Genomic DNA, 16,285 nt, shown 5'->3' on the forward strand with positions numbered 1-16,285 from the left:
TCCTTTTACACGCGGTCGAGTCGCATTAGACCCAACTACATGTAAGCAAGTGTCCTTTGGGCCTAAAGATCATGTCATCGGGCTAGCTAGGCTCGACAAGCATGATTTGCAACTTTTGGGCCTAAGGAGTGTACGTCGACGTATTGAGTAATTCCACGAGAGTAAAGAGTTCCAAGGGTTTCATATGTGTATTGAGCGTTATAGTGTTAGTAGTTTTGGATTTGTTATTGATTCGAGACCGAATCAATTCGTTTGATAACGATTGTTGGTGATATTGTGTATTGTAATTTATCGAGCGTCGTAGTGTCAATCTTTGTTCACAACGAGTGTATTGAATTACCCTTGAAAATTTTCTGTTTACAACCCCTCTTAATTTTGTAAATTTACTTTTTCACCCCTTTAGGTAAAATAATTTCCGGTTTAGTCCTTAAACCATTTTTCTTGACATTTTAACACCAAAAATTATTGAAATTAATATTTTTCAGCATATTTTTCATTTAAAACAGTTTAAGTCCCTGAAATTGCAGTTTTCTCGGTTATAACCCCTCTTTTTCGCAATTTTTACATTTTGGCCCAATTTGGAAAATTTTTGCAGCTTTGGTCCTTTTTAAATTTGAAAAGCGTTTTAAACCTTTGAAAAGTACATGTAACACTAATAGTCCACTGTTTTACAGGAAAGCACAGTTTTGGCCCTCCAAAACAGAAAATTTTGCATAATGGGCCCTATTGGGCCGAAATTATCATTTTTAGCCCATTAAGCTTGAAATTTATGTTTTTGATCTTCCAAAAGAGTATATTTTCAGAAAATACATTATGGAATCTGTTTTGACTCATCTCACCCATCAGATTTCGAAATATTTCATTTTGGGCCCTTTAACTGTGTATTTTTAACATTTATGTCAAAAAATGAGTTTTTAGCCCAAAGTATGTATTGTTAAGCCACTTAGCTATTTTTCTTGGTATACTTTGTATGTAGTAGTATATTTCATGCTAGTATAAGATATATCTCGGTTTTTAGCAATTCATAACTAGATCTAGCATCAAAATCATACAAAACATACATATAAGCATAGAAATCAACCAAAACATACACATAATGATGGATCTACACCTTTACTTGTATTCTCCCCCACAAAAACTTATAAAAACCGAAAATAAGGGGGTATGAAGCTCACCTTGAGTTGTAGTTTCGGTTTTGAAGAGAGAAAAGAAGAAAATTTCGATCCTAGCAAGTCTCCTTGGTAGATCTCGAGTTTAGTGACTTCTAAGGTGCATGATCACAAGTTGGAATAGATTTAGGAGAGATTTTTGATGAAATGAAGTAGCTAGATCATGGATTAGTCATCAACTTACCTTAGATGATGTGTTTGTGGGAAAAACCTCCTTGAAAAGCTCTTGATTCTCGAAATTTTTGAAGAAGGAGGAAGGAGATGCCCTTCAAGACTTAGAGAGAATGAAATGAATTTTTGTGAGTGTGTGTGTGTTGTGTTCGACTGAGAGCAAGAAGAGAGAGGAGAGGAGTGTGGTTCTTGAATTGATTTGCATGAAAACATGAGATGGTGCATGGGAGTCCTATGGATAATTATGAGGTGGCATAGGAAAGTCAACTCTCTTTCTTTGGTTGGGCTTGGGCCGAGATTTGGAGAGAAAAAGATGAGTATTGGGCCTTGTATGCTTAAGCCCATTTCATGGTTATGTTAAGTGATGTTTGGCCCCAATTAATTATAAATGTGATTTTTATGAGCTATTAAGGCTAAATTAGGTTAATTATGGTCCAAAATAGTTCATAATATTTGATTTATTTCATTCTAGGCCCAATATGGCCCAATATGTTGAAATAAATGAAAGTGGGTCCAATTAGAGCCCATTTAAGAGTTCTAAACCCAAGATAGTCAAATTGGAAGTTTATTGGTCCATTAGGCCCAATAAGGAAGTTCTAGTCCAAAATGGACCTAAATAAGAACTTCTAGGGTTTCCAATTGCTTGTTGACTATTTGTAATGCTTGTATGGTGTATTTGATTGCAATTTTGTTGTCACAGAGTAAGCATCATACATGCCCTTATGTTTTTGGATTCATAATCCGACTTAAGTGTTGTAGTTACAAGGCACAAAATTTCTAGTTGTGACACATAATAGTAAAAACAAGCGACAACAACCATTTCATTAATATAGTGAATTTTAGATACAAACGTGTTCTGTATAATTGATCAACACCAAAAGTATAACAAAATAAAAGATGAGTCTTGTATATGCTCCATCTTCTCAAAAGCTGCACCAGTATCTGTCCATTAGGCCCAATAAGGAAGTTCTAGTCCAAAATGGACCTAAATAAGAACTTCTAGGGTTTCCAATTGCTTGTTGACTATTTGTAATGCTTGTATGGTGTATTTGATTGCAATTTTGTTGTCACAGAGTAAGCATCATACATGCCCTTATGTTTTTGGATTCATAATCCGACTTAAGTGTTGTAGTTACAAGGCACAAAATTTCTAGTTGTGACATCATCCCCCCGTTAGAGGGAATTTCGTCCCGAAATTCTGTTTGAAAGCTAGATTTGAGAATGCTAGAATAGGTGAGGGTACTTTTGTTTCATTTGATCTTCGTGTTCCCAAGTGAATTCTGTCCCACGCTTTGCGTTGCACCGTACCTTCACGATCGGGATGCGGCTTTGTTTAGTACGCTTTACCTCCCTGTCCATGATTTCAAGTGGTTCTTCGACGAACAGGAGATTCTCATTGATTTCAATTTCATCAAGAGGAATGACAAGGGTTTCGTCTGATAGGCACTTCTTTAGGTTAGAGACATGAAACACGGGGTGTACACCGTTTAGCTCTGCGGGTAGTTGCAGTCTATATGCTACTGGACCAATTCGGGCGACGATTTCGAAAGGTCCAATGTATCGTGGATTTAGTTTTCCCCGCTTCCCAAAACGAATGACTCCTTTCCAGGGCGAGACTTTTAACAGTACTCGATCACCGACCTGAAATTCTAAGGGCTTTCGGCGTTTATTAGCGTAGCTCTTTTGTCGGTCACGCGATGCTTGCAATCGAGCTCTGATTTGAACGATCTTTTCCGTGGTTTCACGGATGATCTCCGATCCCATTAGTGCTTTGTCCGAAGTGTGTGTTTTTGCTAGCTGGGTGTCACCTACTTCAGCCCAACATAACGGTGATCTACATTTACGCCCGTACAGTGCTTCGAAAGGAGCCACCTTGATGCTCGAATGGTAACTATTGTTGTATGAGAACTCGATTAAGGGTAGGTGGGTATCCCAAGACTTTCCAAAGTCTATCACGCATGCGCGGAGCATATCTTCGAGCGTTTGGATGGTTCGCTCGCTTTGACCATCCGTTTGTGGATGATAAGCGGTGCTGATATCGAGGTTTGTTCCCATCGCCTTATGGAGTGATTGCCAAAATCGGGACGTGAACCTACTGTCCCTATCCGAGATGATAGATGTTGGTTTTCCGTGGAGTCTCACGATCTCTCGAATGTATAAACGCGTCAATCTCTCCATCTTGTACGATTCTTTAATTGGCAGGAAATGGGCAGATTTCGTCAGTCGGTCAATTATTACCCATATGGTGTCTAATCCATCCGACGTTTTGGGTAGCTTGGTCACGAAATCCATAGAAATCCCTTCCCATTTCCACTCAGGGATTGCCGGTTGCTGTAACAATCCTGAGGGTTTTTGGTATTCCACCTTTACTTTGGCGCACGTAAGGCACTTACTGACGTAGGTCGCGATTTCCGCCTTCATGTTAGGCCACCAATAGTGTTGTTTAATATCCAAATACATCTTATCGGAACCGGGATGAATGGAGTATCGCGTCTTGTGGGCTTCCTTCATGACAACATCTCTAAACCCTCCAAATTTAGGGACCCAAATACGGTTCATGAAATAGTATACTCCATTCTCCTTTGCCTCCAGGTTCTTTTCCATTCCGCGCAATACTTCGCTTGCTCTATTTTCCGTCTTCATGGCCTCTGACTGGGCTACTGCAATTTGAGTGGCCAGGTGCGATTGAATGGTTATCGAGAGAGTTTTCGTACAACGATTAGAGTACTCCTTCCGACTTAAGGCATCAGCTACCACGTTGGCCTTGCCTGGGTGGTACTTAATCTCACACTCATAATCGTTTAGCAATTCAACCCATCTTCGTTGCCTCATGTTCAACTCCTTTTGGTTTAAGATGTGTTGGAGACTCTTGTGATCCGTGAAGACGGTGCACTTTGTACCGTAAAGGTAATGCCTCCAAATCTTTAGGGCAAAGACTACAGCTCCCAACTCTAGGTCATGGGTCGTGTAGTTTACTTCATGCGTCTTTAGTTGGCGGGATGCGTAGGCTATCACTCTCCCACGTTGCATGAGAACGCAACCTAAGCCCTGATTTGACGCGTCGCAGTAGACTACAAAATCTTCCGTTCCTTCATGCAGAGATAGTATAGGTGCGCTACAGAGAGCTTGTTTCAAGGTTCGAAACGCAATCTCTTGTTTGTCTGTCCATTTGAATGGTACGCCCTTTTGCGTAAGCGAGGTAAGTGGCTTGGCGATCTTAGAGAAGTTTTGAATGAATCTCCTATAGTAGCCTGCTAATCCCAAGAATTGACGAATTTCTGTGGGCGTTGTCGGGATTGCCCATCCTTCTACAGCTTTGACCTTAGAGGGATCCACATGGATTCCATCTTGGCTGACTACATGACCTAGGAAGTTCACACTTCGCAGCCAGAACTCACACTTAGAGAGTTTGGCGTAAAGTTTTTCTGATCGCAGAGTTTCTAAGACTTGTCGGAGATGTTGGCCATGCTCTTCCTTGCTTCGAGAATAGACGAGGATGTCATCGATAAAAACAATGACAAAGTTATCGAGGAACGGTCGGCAGATTCGATTCATTAGGTCCATAAATGCGGCAGGGGCATTCGTTAGACCGAAGGGCATTACGACAAATTCATAATGTCCGTAGCGAGTTCGGAAAGCGGTTTTTGGAATATCCTCTTCCCGGACTTTGAGTTGGTGGTATCCGGACCGTAGATCTATTTTAGAAAAATAACTAGCTCCTTGGAGCTGGTCAAATAGGTCATCGATTCGTGGGAGTGGGTAGCGGTTCTTGATTGTGAGTTTATTTAACTCTCTGTAATCGATGCACATTCTAAAAGATCCGTCTTTCTTTTTGACAAAGAGCACCGGAGCTCCCCATGGCGAGTAACTAGGTCGAATAAATCCCTTGTCCAAAAGTTCGCTGAGTTGGCTGGATAATTCCTGCATCTCAGCAGGAGCCAGCCGGTAGGGTGATTTAGCGAGAGGAGTTGCTCCTGGAATAAGGTCGATTCGAAACTCAACCTGTCTCTCTGGGGGTACTCCCGGAAGATCTTCAGGAAACACGTCCGGAAATTCACATGCTACGGGAATGTCTCGAACGTTAATCTCCTCCTTGGTTTTATCCACCACGTGAGCCAGGAACGCCAGATTGTTCCTTCTTAGATATTTCTGTGCCTTGATGCATGAAACGAGGCGAAGGTTCATGCTAGATTTGTCTCCGTAAATTACTAGGGTTTCGTGATTTGGAAGACGAAGACGAACGGCCTTCTCATGGCACATAATTTTGGCATGGTGGGGGCTTAACCAGTCCATGCCGATGATCACATCGAAACTCCTAATTGACACTGGCATTAGATCTATTCGAAAGACGTGTTGATTAAGAGTTAGGGTACATCCGGTGTAGATTTCCCCAGTGGATTCGGTTTTCCCATTGGCCATTTCCACCGTATAGGTTTCATTTAGCTTTTGGGGCAGTTGTTTTAATAAATGCTTAAACTTATTGCTTACGAAGCTTCGCTCCGCTCCGGTGTCAAATAAGATGCATGCATAAGCGTGGTTTAAGGGAAAAGTACCGGTAACAACAGAGGGGTCTTGAATAGCCTCACCCTGACCCATGGTCAACATCCTTCCTGTTCCTCCATTTCTTAAATTGTTGCTGTTAGGACAGTCTCGGCGGATGTGTCCAGTCTTCCCACATCCGAAGCAGGTGTGGCTAGGTCCTGCGTTATTGCCGCTGGCATGGGTGTTGTTGTTGTTGTTGCGATGGTTGTTGTTGTTGGTTCCCTGATTTTGGTTCTGGGGAGGGTAAGCCTTGCAGTACTTTGCAGTGTGTCCCCTTCGGTTGCAACTGGTGCACTGAAAATCCTTGCATTCTCCATAGTGATGGAAACCGCACTTGTTGCATTTGGGAAGATTACCGGAATAAGGTCTGGAAGCATTTGAAGTGGCTGAGGTTGGAGCATGTGGTGCGGCTGGAACTGGTGCGGTAACAGCATTAACCGCCACAGTCTGCTGCTTCTTGGAGGTGTCGGGGCCCTGGCGCCCTTTCCTCTTATTGTTCTTTCCCATCTTGCCATCACTTTCCTTCGTCTTCTCAGTCTCCACTGGCTTCTCTCCCTTCTTGTTGTTATGGTCATACAACCTTTTTGCCAATCTTTTCGCACTGTCAAATGTTTCGGGGTTTGCAGCTATCACATTCCCTTGAATTGGTGATGTGAGTCCCCAGATGAATCGCTCAATCTTCTTTCCTTCCGAGGTGATCATACCCGGGCACAGCAGAGATAGTTCGCTAAATCTCGATATGTAGGCATCGATATTCGCGTTCTACACAGTGAGGTTCCATAGCTATTGCTCCATCTTCTGTATTTCGCCTCGTGGGCAGTACTCAGCCATTAACATTTCTTTCATCTCTGTCCACGGCATAGAGTTGGCTACAGGGAGCGTCATGGATTCTACATGTCCGTTCCACCAAGTGAGCGCTTGATCCACAAAAGTGCAGGCCGCGAACTTCACCTTCATGTGCTCAGGGCAGTCGTATATCTCGAATACCGACTCCACCTTTTCGATCCATCGCTTCAGAGTGATCACCCCTCCAGTGCCATTAAAAGTTCGTGGTTTGGCGTTTGTGAAGTCCTTGTAGGTACATGTCTTGGGGGTCCTTGATTCATTCCGTTGTTCGAACTTCCGGCTCCTTGCCCATTGACTCCTCCATTGTTCCCTTGATGAATTTGCGCAATCGCTGCAGTGACTGCTGCAGATATAGCTGCCTGGAATGCGGCTGAGTCAACTTCAGGCGGGGTTGGTCCTGGGTTTCCGCGAGTAAGTCGGAGAGGCATCTTTCTGTGACAAAACGGAAATATGTTGAGGGTATGTGGTTTCTGTGAGGTTGTGATCCTACTGACTAGGTGCATGGTGTGAACTTAAACACTACTACTATTGACCATTCGATCATCATTTCTCAACACATAGTAATTCGTAATATCGTAACAAAACACGTAAAACTTTATTAATATTATCCGCATTTGATACATGAAAATTTTGCTCGTAAGAGCATACATGAGTGACACTGATTCGACAGCATAACGGCTCTATGAGTAGTGTAGTCACTTAAACATAGAGTTGGAGTACATAGCATATTTCCTAACGACCGACCAAGATAAGTCTACCCCTAACCGCGATGAGCTGCGTCTGAAGGTGGTGCCGAGGATGTGGATGCTCCCCGAAGACGAGCCACCAAGCGTTCTGCGTCCCGAAGTCGAGACTCCCACCGAACCTGCCTCATGTGAAACTCTCGAAGGACGTCACGCGTCTCCTGCTCCGCACGCTCGACCCTAGTCCTTAACTGGCGCACCTGATCAGCAGTGTCCTGGGCAAGGTCGCCCGTATTCCGCAACCGTTTCACCATGACTGGAAGGGCTCGATCAGCCGGTCCTCCGTCTCTCAGGTCAAAGAACTCGTGTGACATGCCGTACGGGGGTCGCTGTCCCTGCTGTCTGCTCCATCTTGTAACACCGTAAATTTCAAGACAAATTTTTCATTTAAAATAATCATTTTATTCTTAGAAACACTTGTTTAAAATCTCATTCATAGTCGATTTACAAAACATGACTCCATTTTCACTTGCATAGAAAACCAGGATCCTCCAAAATATGACTCTTTCTATGGTGTGTACAATCAAGCCGGTGCCGTCCCGTGATACTGAAAGAAACCTGAAAAAAACATCACACAAAACACTGTAAGCACGAAGCTTAGTGAGTTCCCCAAAATACCACACATAACACATATTAGCCACTCGAGGCTATAACTCTATGGGTCCGTGCACCCAAACTCTGTGAACCCTCAGGCTCTAACTCTGGGAACCTTCCGGTTCCAACTCTATAAACATGCACAACATAAATCACATAGAAATAATGCAGTACAACACATCACATACATATAGCATACAAATACTCTGAACACATAACTCTGGTTACCTACTCAAGGTAAAGTATAGTGAGAAGACTCACCTGGCAAGCAGAAAGCAGATATCCCCACACTGGAATCTCAAACTCGCCACCGCCTAACACGTAAAGCAAATATTCTCATGAATATAACTCTCAAGACTAGAATAAATCCTCTCATAACACCCTCTCATGGGTAAAAGACTAGTTTACCTCTCTCTTGGCCCAAAGGCCACATCGTTGACCAAACCCTAAAACTCAACGACCAACCCTTGGTCGAAATCAAAGTCCTCAGTCTAAGTTAACCCCTGACTGACCCTACTCGTCGAGTCAACTCTGTGACTCGTTGAGTTCCCATAATCAGAACTTCATTCAATCTGCGACCTAACTCGCCGAGTCACCCCAAGACTCGCCGAGTCCAACAACTCTGAGTCCACTCGCACTCGACTCACCGAGTCATCCCTCAACTCACCGATTCTCGACTCTACCAGAGAATATTTGGGACTCTTCGACAAGACTCGCCGAGTCCAAATGGACTCGTCGAGTCCAAGGCTATCTTCAACCTACTCGCCGACTTGTTCTTCCAACTCGTCGAGTTCCAGACCATCTGCAAGCAACTCGTCGAGTCTACCCATGTGACTCGCCGAGTACCACCGTTCTGAATCCATTCAGAAGCACTCCAGGCCATGCAATTGATCCAAAACATAGATCTAGCCTCCTACAACCCATCCATCACGTAAAGTGGCAAACTTTACGTGAATCCAAAGAGATCTAAGCCGTTTGCACATTGGGCTAGGATTTGGGACAAGATGACTCCATCAACCACTCACAAACAGGGACTTTCATGCACTCTAGACCTTCTCCCTTCCAGATCTGAGGTAGCAACCTCAGATCTAACCTCTAAACTCCAATACATCCAAAGATATGATCTCCAACATCCCCAAAATGATGCATCTAAGAAATAGCAGCTCAAAAAAACGAGATATTACCTCAAAGGAATGCCCTAATTGAAATGAGACTCGAATTCAAACAAAGCCCCTTGCTCCAAGCCTTCAATCTCCCAAAATTCCTTCACAAATACATTCTCCAAGCTCCACTCCATCCAACAATGGTGCTTCTTCGTGATTTAGGGGTTTCTGGGGCTCAAGGGGTGATAAAGAGGCTGGGAGGGAAACATAATGATCTTTATATAAGGCTCAACCCCGAGAATTAGGGTTTTCTCCACTCAGCGCCTACTCGCCGAGTCCATTACCCTGACTCGCCGAGTCGGCCACTTAACACGCGACCAAGTCGCGACTCTACTCGCCGAGTCCGCACATGGACTCACCGAGTCACTCTTTCCCAATTTACTCTTTTAGCCCTTCAACTCTACTCTTGATATTTCGGGATGTTACACATCTCCAAAGATCAATACCCCAGGGCGGTGTAGGACCAGTGGGGCCTACACGATAGGCAGGCACCCTGATCGAGTAAGGGGGTTGATAACTTCGGACTCCGCATCCGAATCACCCTCTTCACTATCATCAGCATCCTCCTTGAGGCTTCCTTCATCTTCCTCTGATTCGGCAGGCTCGCCATCAACTTTGGCCTCTGGTTCCCCGTCAGATTCCTCTTCGGAGTCTTCCTCGGGCTCCTCCTCAGGCTCTTCCTCGAGCTCCTCCTCAGGCTCTTCCTCGGGCTCCTCCTCTAGCCATCCGTTGTTCCCCTGGTTAGGGAAGTAGGGGTCTCCAGGGTGATGAAAACCAGCCATGCGGTCTGCGAGAGTGCGTAATTATGCTAACATTATTCCTAGGATGCTACAATTATCGCATAGATCAAGTAGGCGTTCTCTTTTCGGTGGTAGGGGTATAATTTTCGATTCCCTAGCAATCCCAATCTCATCAGGACGTGTGTTAGTTTTACTTTGGAGAGAATGTAGTTGATCAGGCTACATTCACTCCTTGGTATCACTAAGAACAGTCCCGAATTAACCGAGACGCTAGTATTATTTTTGTTTGGTTCGGCGTTATGTTCCTATTCCTAATGCAAGCAAGGGTGTTTTATTTACTTGTTTTGTTCAGAGTTATGTTAGTCCCTCTTTTTGGTTTATAGTTGCATATCCATGTGTGGCTAGATATGCTAGTTCACTATAAACAAAGCTCTGATACCAACCTATCACACCCCCGAACCAGACGGTGGAAACGTCCGGGGGCTGTCGTGACTCAATTGAATACCATCACAATGAATATACATGAAACATAACATTATACATCACCAACATTTGGAATGATACAACTGGTAGCGTTTACATCCATTACATTGTTCCAAAACATTACATTCTCAAAAGTAACTGTTCGATACTAAATTAAACCACAGCAAAACGTCATAGAGTACAATTCATCCTTCACTTTATCTGTTACCTGAGAATACAAGTATTTTGAAAAAACGTCAACATATGAAATGTTGGTGAGTTCATAATTAATGTTTGAAATCCAATGTTTGTAATGTTTTGAAAAAAAATCACCAGAAAATCCGATATTTTCTGAAAATAGAATAACGTAAAAATATGTGAAGATCCGTGAGTATGCTTGTTTGAATTCTATAGATGTAAGCGTAAGAGTTGTGAAATTCGACATGTAGTTCGTAAGTGTACTTGTTGAAAACCCTAGGAAAACCCGACGTTTTCCTATCACTTTGCTTTAGTTATTTTGGGTACTGTTATTTCGCTACGTTAGAGGTATTCGTTGAGCTCCGGAGGCATTGAGTATACAGAGGGTGGTGAATTGTTGTATCGTACGTTAATGAAAACGTCTAATTGGCAACCGTGCTAGTGATCCCTTAGGCGTAACTCGCACTTATTCACACAACTCAATCCTCCCGGACTTGTGTAGTCCCACGACCGGAGAGAAAAAGTGAAGGTGCGAAACCCTCGGTATTTCCCTGCGTCGTTCAAGACCATTGCAATTGCGAAGGGCCCGAAGCCCAACCCGCAATCGTGAGTTACCGACTTTACTAGCAGCACTGAAGGACCCTTGGGGACCAGCAGCATGTTTTCCATTGAAAGTCCTTTTACACGCGGTCGAGTCGCATTAGACCCAACTACATGTAAGCAAGTTCCTTTGGGCCTAAAGATCATGTCATCAGGCTAGCTAGGCTCGACAAGCATGATTTGAAACTTTTGGGCCTAAGGAGTGTACGTCGACGTATTGAGTAATTCCACGAGAGTAAAGAGTTCCAAAAGTTTCATATGTGTATTGAGCGTTATAGTGTTAGTAGTTTTGGATTTGTTATTGATTCGAGACCGAATCAATTCGTTTGATAACGATTGTTGGTGATATTGTGTATTGTAATTTATCGAGAGTCGTAGTGTCAATCTTTGTTCACAATGAGTGTATTGAATTACCCTTGAAAATTTTCTGTTTACAACCCCTCTTAATTTTGTAAATTTACTTTTTCACCCCTTTAGGTAAAATAATTTCCGGTTTAGTCCTTAAACCATTTTTCTTGACATTTTAACACCAAAAATTATTGAAATTAATATTTTTCAGCATATTTTTCATTTAAAACAGTTTAAGTCCCTGAAATTGCAGTTTTCTCGGTTATAACCCCTCTTTTTCGCAATTTTTACATTTTTGGCCCAATTTGGAAAATTTTTGCAACTTTGGTCCTTTTTAAATTTGAAAAGCGTTTTAAACCTTTGAAAAGTACATGTAACACTAATAGTCCACTGTTTTACAGGAAAACATAGTTTTGGCCCTCCAAAACATAAAATTTCGCATAATGGGCCCTATTGGGCCGAAATTATCATTTTTAGCCCATTAAGCTTGAAATTTATGTTTTTGATCTTCCAAAAGAGTATATTTTCAGAAAATACATTATGGAATCTGTTTTGACTCATCTCACCCATCAGATTTCGAAATATTTCATTTTGGGCCCTTTAACTTTGTATTTTTAACATTTATGTCAAAAAAATGAGTTTTTAGCCTAAAGTATGTATTGTTAAGCCACTTAGCTATTTTTCTTGGTATACTTTGTATGTAGTAGTATATTTCATGCTAGTATAAGATATATCTCGGTTTTTAGCAATTCATAACTAGATCTAGCATCAAAATCATACAAAACATACATATAAGCATAGAAATCAACCAAAACATACACATAATGATGGATCTACACCTTTACTTGTATTCTCCCCCACAAAAACTTATAAAAACCGAAAATAAGGGGGTATGAAGCTCACCTTGAGTTGTAGTTTCGGTTTTGAAGAGAGAAAAGAAGAAAATTTCGATCCTAGCAAGTCTCCTTGGTAGATCTCGAGTTTAGTGACTTCTAAGGTGCATGATCACAAGTTGGAATAGATTTAGGAGAGATTTTTGATGAAATGAAGTAGCTAGATCATGGATTAGTCATCAACTTACCTTAGATGATGTGTTTGTGGGAAAAACCTCCTTGAAAAGCTCTTGATTCTCGAAATTTTTGAAGAAGGAGGAAGGAGATGCCCTTCAAGACTTAGAGAGAATGAAATGAATTTTTGTGAGTGTGTGTGTGTTGTGTTCGACTGAGAGCAAGAAGAGAGAGGAGAGGAGTGTGGTTCTTGAATTGATTTGCATGAAAACATGAGATGGTGCATGGGAGTCCTATGGATAATTATGAGGTGGCATAGGAAAGTCAACTCTCTTTCTTTGGTTGGGCTTGGGCCGAGATTTGGAGAGAAAAAGATGAGTATTGGGCCTTGTATGCTTAAGCCCATTTCATGGTTATGTTAAGTGATGTTTGGCCCCAATTAATTATAAATGTGATTTTTATGAGCTATTAAGGCTAAATTAGGTTAATTATGGTCCAAAATAGTTCATAATATTTGATTTATTTCATTCTAGGCCCAATATGGCCCAATATGTTGAAATAAATGAAAGTGGGTCCAATTAGAGCCCATTTAAGAGTTCTAAACCCAAGATAGTCAAATTGGAAGTTTATTGGTCCATTAGGCCCAATAAGGAAGTTCTAGTCCAAAATGGACCTAAATAAGAACTTCTAGGGTTTCCAATTGCTTGTTGACTATTTGTAATGCTTGTATGGTGTATTTGATTGCAATTTTGTTGTCACAGAGTAAGCATCATACATGCCCTTATGTTTTTGGATTCATAATCCGACTTAAGTGTTGTAGTTACAAGGCACAAAATTTCTAGTTGTGACACATAATAGTAAAAACAAGCGACAACAACCATTTCATTAATATAGTGAATTTTAGATACAAACGTGTTCTGTATAATTGATCAACACCAAAAGTATAACAAAATAAAAGATGAGTCTTGTATATGCTCCATCTTCTCAAAAGCTGCACCAGTATCTGTCTATCTTTGAACTGAGGATACAAGTTATTTTGAAAACGAGTATTAGCATAAAGCTGATGAGTTCATAAGATTTAGTGTCATTTCTTGTATAAGAGTGTTTACAATCAAGTAATATAAAAGCTGAAATAAATGTTGAGAGTTGTAGAAATCCCTAGAAAATCTTATATTTTCCAATTTTAGATATGTGTAAGTTAAATCCATTGAGTGTGTAAAAGTATTTTCATTGAGACTATCAATGCTGAAATAAGGTAGTATGTTTCATATAAGTAGCGTAGTTGAGTAAAAGTATTGCTGATTTACTGTAGTAGTGTTGCAACTTAGAAATTGGCCAGTGTTTACAAACACCAACTAGCAAGAGGATGATTTGAGAGAGTGGGGAGGGACTTAGAAATTGGCCAGGGTTTCTCTAGAAACAAGAGTGCCGATTTCCGTGACCTCAAGGGTCTATTTATACTTGTAAGGCTCCTAGGGTTTTACCTTTAAACCCTAATTGGATATCTTAAGCCCTAAGCAATCCTAATCCCTTTCATGATAACCTTGGATGGATTTTAGGTCTATCCTAAGCCCTAAAATCGTCCACCGCATTATCCATAAGGACTTATAGCCTAAAGTATAACTATCATACACTTGACAGTTTAAGTCCTTCTATTTAATTAATCTATTTAAGTCACCAAATTAATTCCTAATAAATTTATGACTTATATTAATCAAATAATAATATTATTATTCCTTATAATATTTCAACTCTCATTGTAAATCATCCTATCAAGTTGCTATGGTGAAGGCAACCCAAAAGGACCATGCTCAATCGGGTCAAGTATTTACCAAATATAGTTGCAGCCTTAGACACTATTCCAACAACAAGGTCCCAGTCAGTTTCGGACTTCGGTCCGATGTAGTTTCCGGACTTCTGTCCAATGCAGAGGGCAAAACCCTGGTTAGTTCCGGACTTTGGTCCGATGCAGTGGGCAAGGCCCAGTATGTGTTTATATGTTATTGTATGGTATGTGGTAGTTTGGAGGAGCTCACTAAGCTTTGTGCTTACAGTTTCAGTTTTGGTTTCAGGTACTTCCGCAAGTAAAAGGAAGGGCTCGGGTTGATGGCATCGTACACACCACAACTTCAACTTTATTCATGGGAGTTTTTTTTTTTTTTTTTTTTTTTTTTTTTTTTTTTTTTTTTTTTTTTTTTTTTTTCCAGATACTTAGATATGATTTGATACAGTTCTTGATATGACATTTTTATTATGGCTTTGAGATACCCGACGTATGGTTTTATTATATGACATTCAGTGTTATGACTTTTATTATTATTTAAAAACAAAACTTTTGGGTCGTATTTCTGGGATGTTTCAACATTGCACTTAGATATCACTTCATTAAGGATCATGTAGAAGATGGGAACGTGGAAGTACATTTTGTTCGATCTAGTGATCAATTGGCCGACATATTCACTAAGGCATTACCTGAAGCACTCTTTAATAAAATCTTACAAGGCTTGGGTATGATGGAAGCAAAGTCGGTACCGAATCCTCAATTCTCTCATTAAAAATTAGACAAGCGAAATGGAGCGAACACTCGGTCTATTTCGACTCCTTAAATTTTGGGGACCGAAATGAACCGACCGCTCGGTCTATTTTAGCTCTTACATTTTGGGAACCGAAATGAACCGACCGCTCGATCTATTTCAGCTCTGAAATTTTAAGAACCGAAATGAACCAACCGCTCGGTCTATTTCGCTTCACTCAACTGAGATAAGGTTTCGGTTGTAAACTGTGTACGTTGCTTTTCTCATCTTTAATATGGTTTATGTTTATTTAAAATTTTTCTATTTCTATTTTTATTCTTTTTCAGAAAACTTCAAAAATCCAAAAATATTTTCTCATTCTGTTTTTATTCTTTTTCAAAAAACTTCAAAAATCCAAAAATATTTTCTCTTTCTGTTTTTATTCTTTTTCAGAAAACTTCAAATATCCAAAAATATTTTCTCTTTCTGTTTTTATTATTTTTCAACATTCAATCCCTCAAAAATAATTTTCGTTTTGTTTGTGTGGTATATTTGTTTGTTCTTGCTTCTATTCAGTCACAAGGGTACAAGTATAACATAATTTGGAGCTGGGACAGGTATGATGCTTATTTTACGAACTAGTTAAGGGTCCCTAGAAGCATACTGCTGCATGTTGACATAAGCCTCTACGACCTAGAGCAAGGCCTTAATGATTCGATCAATACCTATCGTTTCTTCCCAATTAGGCTGTTCTTATTTACTCGGTCTAGAGCTACCTTACTCTTCTCACATGAGTTAAGAGTTTCTCTACTTTGTCCCGTTTTATAGCAGAAGGTACTTTCGGTTCTTTCACCATCCTCATACCATTCTCCATCTACTCTCGGTTCACAACTGTAACCCTTGAGACTCTCAGTTCTTACCACCGAGGTTTATGTTTGCATCCAATCTGTGTTTATGATCTTAGATACGAATACCACGTGCTGAGTGAAACCCAAAATACAACACCCATGATGAATTGACGGTGAATTTCTATAGTCAAGATCTTACTTGTAACCTACTGAAATCTCTTTTCTTTGCGAGGTCTTTTATGAATTCGTCTAAAACCAAGATTGTTCTTCCCATAAAGATCCAATTTTTTTTTTGAGATTTCTATACACTCTTTTGTCATCACAAAATAAAACCTACCTAC

This window comes from Lactuca saligna, chromosome 8, assembly GCF_052625555.1.
Source record: "Lactuca saligna cultivar CGN05327 chromosome 8, ASM5262555v1, whole genome shotgun sequence".
Lineage (NCBI taxonomy): Eukaryota > Viridiplantae > Streptophyta > Magnoliopsida > Asterales > Asteraceae > Lactuca > Lactuca saligna.